This window comes from Hypanus sabinus, unplaced genomic scaffold (assembly GCF_030144855.1).
Source record: "Hypanus sabinus isolate sHypSab1 unplaced genomic scaffold, sHypSab1.hap1 scaffold_80, whole genome shotgun sequence".
In the NCBI taxonomy this organism is placed as follows: domain Eukaryota; kingdom Metazoa; phylum Chordata; class Chondrichthyes; order Myliobatiformes; family Dasyatidae; genus Hypanus; species Hypanus sabinus.
The window spans coordinates 690,186-702,833 of NW_026781651.1; the positions used below are offsets into that span (position 1 = coordinate 690,186).

The following is a 12,648-nucleotide window of genomic DNA, read 5'->3' on the forward strand; positions in this document are numbered from 1 at the left end:
GAGAGGCATAGACAGGGTGGATAGTCAGTACCCGTTTCCCAGGGCACCAACAGCAAACACCAAAGGGCATATGTATAAAATTAAGGGAGGGAAGTTTAGGGGAGACTTCAGGGGTAAGTTTTTTTTTACACAGAGAGTTGTGAGTGCCTGGAATGACTTGCCAGGGGTGGTGGTGGAGGCTAAAACATTAGGGGTATTTAACAGCCTCTTGGACAGGCACATGGATGAAAGAAAAATGGAGCGTTACGGGGTAGTGTGCGTTTAGTTCTTTTTTTAAGGTTTATATGGGTTGGCACAACATGGAGGGCTGAAGGGCCTGTACTGTGCTGTAGTGTTCTATTCTATGGCTCTAAAATCTTTTACATCACCAGTTGAGAAAATCATCTTTGTTCTACCTCCAATCACAAAGAGGAAATCTGCAGATGCTGGAAATCCAAGCTACACACACAAATTGCTGGAGGAATTCAGCGTTAGTACTCTTTTCCATAGATGTTGCCTGGCCTGCTGAGTTCCTCCAGCATTTTGTGTGTGTTGCTTGTTCTACCTCCTCTCGGTCTGCATTTTTCTACCAGTGAGAACATGCTTCCACCAATTCTGTCTGGCTACATAATGATATCAAACACCTTTGACCTGACCAACAAGTAGCTTTCACATCACAAATGTGCCAGACTCCAGGGAGACAGACTACTGCCCTTAAAGGCAGTATTCCTTGGCATTACCATCACTGAGTTCACCACTGTCAGTCACCTGGGTGAGACTTCAGGGGAAATATTTATGTACAATACTGTGTGTGTTGTGGTGATGCAAGAGTTGCTGGGGAATTTTCAAGTGGGAAGAAGTGGAGTGATATTTGGAAATCTGAAATTGAAAGCATCATTTAGCACGAAAATCACAAATAGGTGGTTTGCAAAAGCTGTGGTGAGTAAATCCTTCATTAACCTGTTACATAGGTTGTGTGAGAGTGCAGATGAACTCAATCAAGACTCAACCAGAGGAGATTAAAGTTCTTACTGACAGTGACTTGCTCGCTGTCGAAATGAATACCTCTCTATATAAAATTCAGTTTGCACATGTTGTTGTCACTGGGTAAAAATTGTACAGTACAAGGTTTTTGCACACACTGGTCACTACAAATTAGAGGGGATATTGGTGGGAAGGTGGGGAGACCTCCAGTGTCCCTGACGTCCTCACGTATATCCAGCTGCACTTTAAGGAGTTGGAGTAGGTAATGGATGAATTCCGCATCATCCAAGCGTCAGAGGGTGTGATAGGTATGATGTGCAGAGAGGTGAGTTACACCCAAGGTGCAGGACACAGGAAACTGGATGAGAGTCAGGAAGGGGAATGAGGTTAAATAGCCATCGCCGAGTACTCTTGTTGCCATCCCCCACAACAACAGGTGGACACTTTAGAAACTGTTGGGGGGAATTACCTGGCAGAGGAAAGTCAAAGGGGTGATAGGGGATTTGTTAGTTAGTGGAACAGAACTAGAAAGGGATGAGTATCCTAGTGGCAAGGCTTGCTGGTGCTCCCCTGTGGGGTGGGTGGTTAAACTAAAGTTGCAGGGAGGATTGGAGCCAGAATGACAGAACAGATAGTGGAGAGGGTGAATTGAATCGAATTGACTTTATTCCTTACATTCTTCATACACGAGTTGTAGAAATCTTTATGTTACGTCTCTGTCTAAATGTGCAATGTGAAATTTATAATAGTTTATAATAAATAGTATGTACAACAGGACAGTCAAGATAAATAAATGTACAATTGTATCAGCATGAATTAATCAATCAGAGGGCCTGGTGGAAGAAGCTGTCCCTGGGCCTGTTGGTCTGGGCTTTCTGGCTGTGGTACCGTTTCCCATATGGTAGCAGCTGGAACAGTTTGTGGTTGGGGTGACTCTGGTCCCCAATGATCCTTTTTACACAGTGGCCCTTTTTACACACCTGTTTTTGTCAATGTGCTGAATAGTGAGAAGTTCACATCTACATATGCGCTGGGCTGTCCGCACCACTCTCTGCAGGGTCCTGCAACTGAGTGAAGTACAGCACCCATACCAGGCAGTGATGCAGCCAGTCAGGATGCTCTCAATTGTGCCCCTGTGGAAAGTTGTTAGTATTTGGGGCCCCGTCCCACACTTCCTGAACCGCCTGCGGTGAAAGTGGTGCTGTTGTGCCTTTTTCACCACACAGCCAGTATGTACAGACCAGGTGAGATCCTCGGTGTTGTGTGTGCCAGGGAACTTAAAGCTGTTCACCCTCTCAACCCCAGATCCTGGGTCAGCCTGTCTCCATTTCTCCTGTAGTCTGCAGCCAGCTCCTTTGTTTCAGTGACATTGAGGGCAAGATTCTTTTTTTGACACCAAACAGATGTCATTCAGACCTCAGGACATGAAATTACGATATTGTAGCCATTACTTGGACTTGCTTGCGCCCAACAGTCTGAGGGATTTCAAGGAACAAATCTGTAGAGAGATTGCAGACTATGCCAAGAAACAAAGGTTGATAAAGTGAGTGATTTTAACTTTCCGTTTATTGACTGGAATCCTAGACTGTAAAAGGACTAGATGGGGTAGAGCTTATCAAATCTACCTTAATCAGTATGTAAAATTCCCGATGTAGAAGTGTGCAATAAGCTATTGGGAAGTGATCTAGGGCGAGTGACAGAAATTAGTGTATGGGAACACTTTGTATCTACTGATCATGAGATTCCAAGTAAATACAGAAAAGCAGAGGCCTGGACCTCTCTTGAGATTCTAAATTGGAGAAAGGCCAATTTTTATGATATTTGCAAGGATTTGACAAGTGTGGATTGGGACAGGATGTTTTTTAGCAAAGGAGAACTTGGTAAGTGGGAGTTCTTCAGAAAGAAATTTTAAGGGTGTAGAGTTTGTATGTGTCTGACAAAATAAAAGTTGAATGGTAACTAGTGCAGGGAATCTTGGTTTCCAAGAGATAATGAGGCCCTGGATATCTCGTTCCTCTAAATGCTGTGGACTGTTGGGTGCAACCAAAACTCATTAATGACAACCATTTCATAATTCCACTCCCGAACTCATCTGACTTTCCTTTAGTTGTCTTCTGTTGGATTCTAAAAGCTTCCTAATGGTCCTTTGCTCTTTTGTTTGCCCTCTCCTCTGATTATATGTTGGTTTTGGTTTCTCATTTAACCCACGGTTGTGCCCTGCTGCCATTCCAATACTTCCACGTCTTTGGGATGTATCGATCACTCAGCTCTCGAATTGCTCCCAGAAACTCCAGCCATTGCTGCTCCATTGTCACTCCTACCTTTTCTCTTCCAATCAAGTTTGGCCAGCTTCTCTGTCACAGAAACATGGAGAAGTTCAGTGGAGAAACAGGCTATTTGGCCCATCTAGTCAATGCCAAAAACATTTAATCTCTTTAATGCAACAACCTGCACCGGGATCATCACCCTCCATACTCCTACTATCCAGGTACCTGTCAAACTTCTCTTAATGGTGAAATCGAGCTCATATTCTCCACTAGTGCTGACATCTCATTCCACACTCTCACGACCATTTCAGCAAAGAGCTTTTCCACATGTTCCCATTAAATTTTCACCTTCCCCACTTACCCATGACCTCTGGTTGTCATCCCACCCAACCTCAGTGGAAAAAGCTGCTTGCATTTACCCTATCTATAACCTCATAATTTTGTTTACTTCCAACAAATCCTCAGAGCAATGTAAAATTTCCTTGCTAATGTTTGGAGCCTTTTTTAGGTGTATAAGATGATGAGGGGCAGTGAGTGTGTGGATAGACAGAGGATTTTTCCCCAGCATTAAGATGGCTAACAGGATGGGGCATAGTTTTAAGGTGCTTGGAAATATATGCGGAGGGGATGTCAGGGGTAGGTTTTTTACACAGAGAGTGTTGGATGTGTCGAATGCACTGCCAGCAGCGGTTGTCGAGGCGGATACAACAGGGACTTTTAACACTCTCTTAGATAGTTACATGGAGCTCAGAAAAATAGAGGACTATGCGCTAGGGAAACTCCCGGCAGCTTCTAGAGTAAGTTACATAGTCGGCACAGCACTGTGGGCCAAAGGGTCTGTAATGTGCTATAGATTTCTATGATTCTATGAAATTCAAGGGAAATCTCCAAACCCACGGAGTGGTGACTAGTCGTGAATAGTGGGAAAGTTACTGGAACGTATGTTCAGGAACCGGAAATATAAGTATTTGGATAGATGTGAACTGATTAAGTATAGGCAGCACGGCTTTGTGCATGGTAGGTCATGTCTAACCAATCTCATGGAGCTACTCGAGGAAGTTATCAGGAAAGTGGATGAAGACAAGGCAGTGGATGTCGTCTACATGGACTTTAGCAAGGCGCTTGACACAGTCTCATATGGGAGGTTGGTCAAGAAGATTCAGTCACTCAGCATTCAAGATGAGATAGTAAATTGGATGAGATACTGTCTTTGGCAGAAGCCAGAGTATGGTAGCAGATGGTTGCCTCTCTGACTGGAGGCCTGTGACTAGTGGTTGCCACAGGGATCAGTGCTGAATCTGTTGTGGTTTGTCATCTGGATCAGTAATCTGGATGATAGTGTGGTTAACTGGATTAGCAGATTTATGACTGGTGGTGTAGTGGACAGCGAGGAAGACTATCATGGCTTGCAGTGCAATCTGGACCCCCTGGGAAAATGGTTTGAGAAATGGAAAATGGAATTTAATGCAGACAAGTGTGAGTTGTTGCACTTTGGACTGACCTACCAACAGAGGTCTTTCACAGTGACTGGTTGGGCACGGAGGAGTGTTGTAGAAGAAAGGGACCTGGGAATATAAGTCCTTAATTCACTGAAAGTGGTATCACAGTTAGATAGTGATGGAAAGAAAGATTTTAGCCCATTGGCTTTCATGAACCAAATACTGACAAAAGATGGATATTATGTTGACTTGTAAAAGAGGCCTAATTTGGAGTGTTGTGTGATGTTTTGGTCACCTACCTACAGGAAAGATTTAAAAGAGTTTCAGAGATTTCAGAGGAAATTCACAAGGATGTTGCCAAGTTTGGAGTACTTGGTTATAAGGAAAGATTGAACAGGTCAGGACTTCATTCCTTGGAATGTGGAAGATCGAGGTGAGATTTGATTGTGGTAGAGGGGCACAGATAGTGTAAATGCAAGCTGGCTTTCTCCACTGAGATTGGGTGGGACTTCAACCAGAGGCCAGGGGTCAAGGGTGAAAGGTGAAATGTTGAGGGGAACATGAGGGGAATCTTCTTCACACAGATGGTCATCTAGGTTTGGAATGAGCAGCCATCCCGAGTGGTGCATGCGAGCTCGATTTCAACATTTAAGAGGTTCGTGTAGGTACCTGGATGGTAGGGGTGTGGGAGTGGCAGTTTAAATAGTTCAGCACAGACTAGATGGCCCAAAGGACCTGTTTCTGTGTTGTAATTTTCTAAAAGAACCTGAAATATTACAAAAATTCACTCTAACCCCTTTTAACCGCTGTGCGGACCAACCATTCATCTCAGCACGAGTTTTTTTTATATGGTGTTAAAACTGTGGCAGTTTAAGTTAATAATACATAAAAGAAAATCCCAGGTGCACATCCACAAAGACAATTTGCGTGAGACTGTTTCAGTTACTGTGGGGCCAGGCACCCATACTGCTCAACAGGAACAGGGAATAATACCAACGGAGAGAGTCAAAATGAGCCAGGTCACAGATTGGAGGCGGCAGAAATGCCCCATTGTTATAGAGACAGGAAGAGTATCAGGGAATTGATGGTCATTCCAGGTTCCAGCACTCTGCCCAGTCAGGAGATGATTTCTCTGTCCAACTTGGGTTGAACATCACTGTAACAGTGTGATACCAGATCAAACCTTGGCAACTCAAGAATTCTCATCTGAAATGTGGTCCTAAATCCATTGATGGATTTTGTAAATCTTTTCACAGGATAAAAATGAGAAGGAATTTGTCACCGGGAATCTCAAACACAGTCCGCCAGTTTTGCTGTCTCTGTCTGGATATTTAAGAAGTCGAGCAAGGATATTCAATCAACCATCCTTCCTGCTCAGACTGTGGGGAGGGATTTATTCGGTCATCTCATCTGAAGGTACATCAGCAAGTTCACACTGGGCAGGGCCATTCACCTGTTCTGTGTGTGAAAAAGGATTCAGTTGGTCTTCCCGCCTGTGGACACACCAGTCAGTTCACACCACACCGGGCGGAGGCTGGTCATCTGTTGAATTTCTGGGAAAGGATTCACTCAGTCATTTGACCTAATGGCTCACCAGCAAGTTCACACTGGGGAGAAGCCGTTCACCTGTTCAGTCTGTGGGAAGGGATTCACTCAGGCATCCAACCTACGGAGACATCAGCGAGTTCACACTGGGGAGAAGCCATTCACCTGTTCAGTCTGTGGGAAGGGATTCACTCAGACATCCAACCTACGGAGACATCAGCGAGTTCATACTGGGGAGAAGCCATTCACCTGCTCAGAATGTGGGAAAGGATTCAGTGAGTTATCCAACCTACTGGTACATCAGCGAGTTCACACTGGGGAGAAGCCGTTCACCTGCTCAGAATGTGGGAAAGGATTCCGTGAGTTATCCAGCCTACTGAGACATCGGCGAGTTCACACTGGGGAGAAGCCGTTCACCTGCTCAGAATGTGGGAAAGGATTCCGTGAGTTATCCAGCCTACTGAGACATCGTCGAGTTCACACTGGGGAAAAGCCATTTACCTGCTCAGAATGTGGGAAAGGATTTACTGATTCATCCACCCTACAGAGTCATCAGCGACTTCACACTGGGGAGAAGCCGTACACCTGTTCAGAATGTGGGAAGAGTTTTACTCAGTTATCCCAAGTACAGAGTCATCTGCGAGTTCACACTGGGGAGAGGCCATTCACCTGCTCAGACTGTGGGAGCAGATTCACTCATTTATCCAGCCTACAGAGACATCAGCGAGTTCATACTGGGGAGAAGCCATTCACCTGCTCAGAATGTGGGAAAGGATTCAGTGAGTTATCCAACCTACTGGTACATCAGCGAGTTCACACTGGGGAGAAGCCGTTCACCTGCTCAGAATGTGGGAAAGGATTCCGTGAGTTATCCAGCCTACTGAGACATCGGTGAGTTCACACTGGGGAGAAGCCGTTCACCTGCTCAGAATGTGGGAAAGGATTCCGTGAGTTATCCAGCCTACTGAGACATCGTCGAGTTCACACTGGGGAAAAGCCATTTACCTGCTCAGAATGTGGGAAAGGATTTACTGATTCATCCACCCTACAGAGTCATCAGCGACTTCACACTGGGGAGAAGCCGTACACCTGTTCAGAATGTGGGAAGAGTTTTACTCAGTTATCCCAACTACAGAGACATCAGCGAGTTCACACTGGGGAGAAGCCATTCATCTGCTCAGAATGTGGAAAGGGATTCATTCAGTTATCCCACCTACAGAGTCATCAGCGAGTTCACACTGGGGAGAAGCCATTCACCTGCTCAGTCTGTGGGAAGGGATTCACTGATCCTTCCAACCTGCAGAGTCATAAGCGAGTTCACACTGGGGAGAAGCCGTTCACCTGCTCAGTCTGTGGGAAGAGATTCACTCATTCATCCACCCTACAGCGACACCAGCGAGCTCACACTGGGGAGAAGCCGTTCATCTGTTCAGTCTGTGGGAAGAGATTCACAGAGTCATCCCACCTATTGAGCCATCAGCGAGTTCACACTGGGGAGAAGCCATTCACCTGCTCAGTCTGTGGGAAGAGATTCACTGATCCATCCAGCCTACAGAGTCATCATCGAGTTCACACTGGGGAGAAGCCGTTCACCTGCTCAGAATGTGGGAAGGGATTTACCCAGTCATCCCAACTACAGAGTCATCAGCGAGTTCACACTGGGGAGAAGCCGTTCACCTGTTCAGAATGTGGGAAGAGATTTACTCAGTCATCCCATCTACAGAGTCATCAGCGAGTTCACACTAGGGAGAAGCCGTTCACCTGCTCAGAATGTGGGAAGGGATTCACTCAATCTTCCACCCTACTGAGACATGAGCGTGTTCACACCGGTGAGAAGCCGTTCAATTGCACAGAATGTGGGAAACGGTTCACTCTGTCATCCCACCTTCTGGAACACCAGCGAGTTCACACTGGGGAGATGCCGTTCCCCTGCTCAGAATGTGGGAAGAGATTCACTCAGTCATCCCACCTACAGAGTCATCAGCGAGTTCACACTGGAGAGAGGCCATTCACCTGCTCAGACTGTGGGAGCAGATTCACTCATTTATCCAGCCTACAGAGACATCAGCGAGTTCACACTGGGGAGAAGCCGTTCATCTGCTTCGTCTGTGGGAAGAGATTCACTGAGTCATCCAGATTACTGGAACATCAGCGAGTTCACACTGGAGAGAGGCCATTCACCTGCTCAGAATGTGGGAAGAGATTCACTCGCTCTTCCACACTACAGAGACATCAGCGAGTTCACCCTGGCGAGCAGCCATTTACCTGCTGAGAATGTGGGCAAGGATTCACTCAGTCATCCCAACTACTGGCACTCCAGTCAGTTGTTATGAATCCCTAGGTTTTGTTTGCTGTGGACTGTCATTTTAAGAGAGAGAGATTAAGAAGGTGAATCAGTCTGATTTGCAGCTTGTTTACATCACTCCCAGCTTGTTTAGTTTTAGCTGAGGACACAGACACTCAGAGTCAGGAGATGAAGGAGAAAAAATGGAAGGATCTATACAAGGGAAATAGGTGCCAAGGGTCACTGTTTGGAATTTCCCTATGCCCACAAAAGTGGGTTAATTATCGATTCAGCGTACACAAATGTGTGGTTGTCACGTCGTTTGATCCGTATGAGTGGATCTGATTTGGGGTATCCTATGAAGACCACTGATGTGTTAACCCTTGCCTGTGTGTGGTGTGGTAATTCATTTGAAGACGATACCCCTTGTGACAAGTCACTTTGGGTGATAATTAGTATGTGGATTTGGAAGGATGACAGATAAAATCTGCAGTGACTGTTCTCTTGTTTTACCACCATGCAACCTGTGGAATTCGACATAATTGCCTTCCCTTTACATTTACCCTGGATTACAAATATCTCTTTCATCAGTTATTCCGTGGCTGAACTGAACTTTCATAATTTACCATCTCAAGACTCCAGACCTTGGTTCCCCCATGCTCAATAGTTTTGGATTTATACTTACACACATATATAAACATAACGCTGTTAACTTTTGTTTATTTTGCTTAAGTTACTATATTATAAGTACATTCTAATAAAGGTAGTTTTAACATCAAAAACAGATTCCTGCTGTAGTCTCCACGAGGAAATCTGCAGATGTTGGAAATTCAAACACACACAAAATGCTGGTGGAACACAGCAGGCCAGGCAGCATCTATAAGGAGAAGCACTGTCAATGTTTCAGGCCGAGACCCTTCGTCAGGCAGTCTCAGGCAGTCCTGACGAAGGGTCTTGGCTTGAAACGTCGACAGTGCTTCTCCTTACAGATGCTGCCTGGCCTGCTGTGTTCCACCAGCATTTTGTGTGAGTGTTGTTTCAGGTGTAGTCTATTGGTGCTGATTTGTTTCAAAAGCTTTACAATTCATAACAAAATTGGGGCCTGCATCCGGGATATGAACATCTATGGGGGCGTCGTCATTAATTATCGATTTCATTGGGGAAGTCCCTTTTGATTTATTTGTGTGTGGAAAATCAGCAGCGGATGCTGATTATTGTTTGGAAGCAGCAACCTCTGAGGCATTAGAGGATGCCAGAAGGATTGAGTTGTTGAGTCTTGTTAGAAGGGTAAAACTTGTTATGTTGAAATTGACAATGAGGAGGGCACAGTTGCAGAGGATAACAGCTGAACATTATGTTTCTGAGAGTGTGTTTAAAGTGGAGGAGTTGGAGGTGTTTCCTGAAAGTAAATCTAGTGAGCTTGAGCTCCAGTATGAGTGAGAAAAATTAAAGATGGAGGCTGCGGAAAGGCAGAGGCAGTTTGAGGCTATCGAGGCAGAAAATCAGAGAGGAGGCAGAAAAACAGAGGGAGGAAGCAGAAGGACAGAGGCTATTCGAGCTGGAAAAGATACAGTGGTTGCAGCAAAGGGGTCTAGCGTTAGACTCTGGTGATGAGTTTGAGGCCAGTCAGGAAATTAAATTGGTACCTCCATTTGATGAGACAGAGGTTGATAAATACTTACAGCATTTTGAGAAGGTTGCTTAGAATTTAAAGTGGCCAAAAGAGGGTTGGTTCTCTTACAAAGGGGGAGGCTTAGCAAGCCTATTCTGCTTTGACAGTTGATGAAGCAGCTGATTATGACATAGTGAAACAGGCTGTGCTCAAAGCTTATGAGTTGGTCCCAGAATCATACAGGCAAAAGTTTAGAAATTTGTGGAAATCTGTGAACCGGACATATGTAATTTGCTTATGAGAAGTCTGTGTGTTTTGATTGCTGGTGCACATATATGATGATATATATGATGATGATAAATATATGATGATTTTAATAGCTTGAAAGAGTTAGTTTTAATTGAAGAATTCAAAAAGTGTGTCCCTGATGACACAAAAACATATTTAGATGAAAAGGATGCTGCCACTTTGCAGGAGTCTGCTAGATTAGCAGATGAGTTTGCTTTAACTCATAAGTTTAAGTTTACCCAGAATAAGAGCTTCCAAAAGAGTAGCAGGGATCACCAGGGTAAACGCGAAATTATAGCTGGGACTAGTGACAAGTGTAAGGATGAAGGGAAGCAGTTGAAAGAGAAATATTCTGGTCTTGCTTGTTACTATTGTAAGAAAGCTGGTCATATGATGGCTAATTGTTCTGTCCTGAAGAAGAAAAAGGAAAAGGTGTCAGTCCCGAATACCTGTGATCAGTCTGTTGAAGCACCTATCAACCCACAGGGTTCTGAACATTCTGTTGAGGCTCAGTTATGGACTGAGAGTTCTGACCGAATTAAGAAGGCTTTTGATCATTTTATGTCAAATGGGTTTGTATTAGTAAAGGAAGGGTGAACCCAAGAACCAGTGAAAATTCTTCAAGTTACTGGCGATTCTCAGTCACTTATATTAGACAGCATTCTAAAGTTTGGTGATGAGATTTAACACTGGTGAGGTAAATCTTATTAAAGGCATTGTGCCGTTGTACAAGGTAACTTTACTGTCAGGGTTGGTTTCAGGACCTGTTAAAATCGGATTATACTCCATTTTACCATTGGAAGATGTTGGTTTGCTGTTCGGGAATGACCTAAAATTGTTCCTGCAGTGCTATTGACAACTAAGACAACCACTGACGACCCACAGATGGATTTTAACATTTATCCTTCCTGCGCAGTAACTCAAAGTATGGCTAAGAAGTCTGCCGATGCAGACGGTTCTGTGCAGCATGATTCTGATATCCATGATAGCCAACATCGGGATTCAGGTTATGATGTCAGGGAATTTCTGCCTTCATTGTTTCAACAGGATTCAGGTCGTAAGTCTGATGAGAAAAATTTATCCCTGTGTCGGAAGGAGTTTATAGCAGAACAGAACCGAGACCCTGAGATTGAAGCTTTAAAAGAAACAACTTTCTCAGATGATGAGATTAAGAAAGTGCCAGTAGGGTATTATCTCAAGGATGGAGCGTCAATGAGGAAGTGGAGGCCACCTGCTATTCCAGCAAGTGAGGAATGGGCAATTGTTCACCAAGTTGTAGTTCCTAAAGTTATATGGCTGAAATTTTAACTTTGGCCTGCAGTCTGCCATCAGGTCGACATTTTGGAGTGAATAAAACTGTAAACAGTTATGAAATAATTCTACTGGCCTAATTTGAGGAAAGATGTTGTGACCTTTTGCAGAATCTGTCACACTTGTCAAGTTGTGGGTAAACTGAATCACTCTGCCCTATACCTGCATTCGGTGAACCCTTTTTAAAATTTATAGTGAGGGGACCTTTGTCCTTGTTAAAGGAACAGTGGATTGATGGGGATATACATCTTAACTTGTTAGACTTTGTGTAGAAGTTCAAGAATAAACTACAAGTCTGTAGTCCAGTGAGACAAAACTTAAAGATTTCTCAAAACAAAATGAAGTGTTGGTTTGATAAGTTGGCTTTGGAAAGAAAATACCAGGTGGGGGATAAGGTGCTTGCCTTATCTCCAATATTGATGAATCCACTTCAGGCTAAGTTCAATAGACCGCATGAAATAGTCTCTCAAATTAATGATCTGAATAATGCTATTAAAACACCTGACCAACGTAAACTAACACAGGTGGTACACATAAATATGATAAAGCCTTATTTTGACAAGCAGGCTCCATCTGTGAGTGTTGTTGTCAAAACAAATGAAACTGGCAACCCTGAGAATGAAACAATTGACTCGTCTGAGAATTTTCACAAGCCAAACATGGTCGCAGTTAGGCTAATCAACTCGGTTGTTCCAGAAAACATTGTTAACAAGTCGGCTCATCTGCAGCCAAAGCAACAACAACAGCTGAAGGAAGTAATCCTGATGTTTAAAGATTTATTTCCCGATGTTCCCAAGCAAACCACGGTCGCAGTACATGATGTAGATATTGGTCAAGCCAAACCGATTAAACAACATCCATATTGTATGAACGTTGAAAAATGTAAATTGGCTGAGCAAGGAATTGAATATATGCTGAAAATGGTACTATGAGTCCTTC

The 12,648-nt window shown here is 44.1% G+C and overlaps 1 pseudogene; it reads left to right on the plus strand.

Moving 5' to 3' along the window:
• The window catches only part of LOC132390183 (zinc finger protein 721-like), a 641,047-nt pseudogene that overhangs the window by 610,448 nt on the left and 17,951 nt on the right, over positions 1-12,648 (plus strand).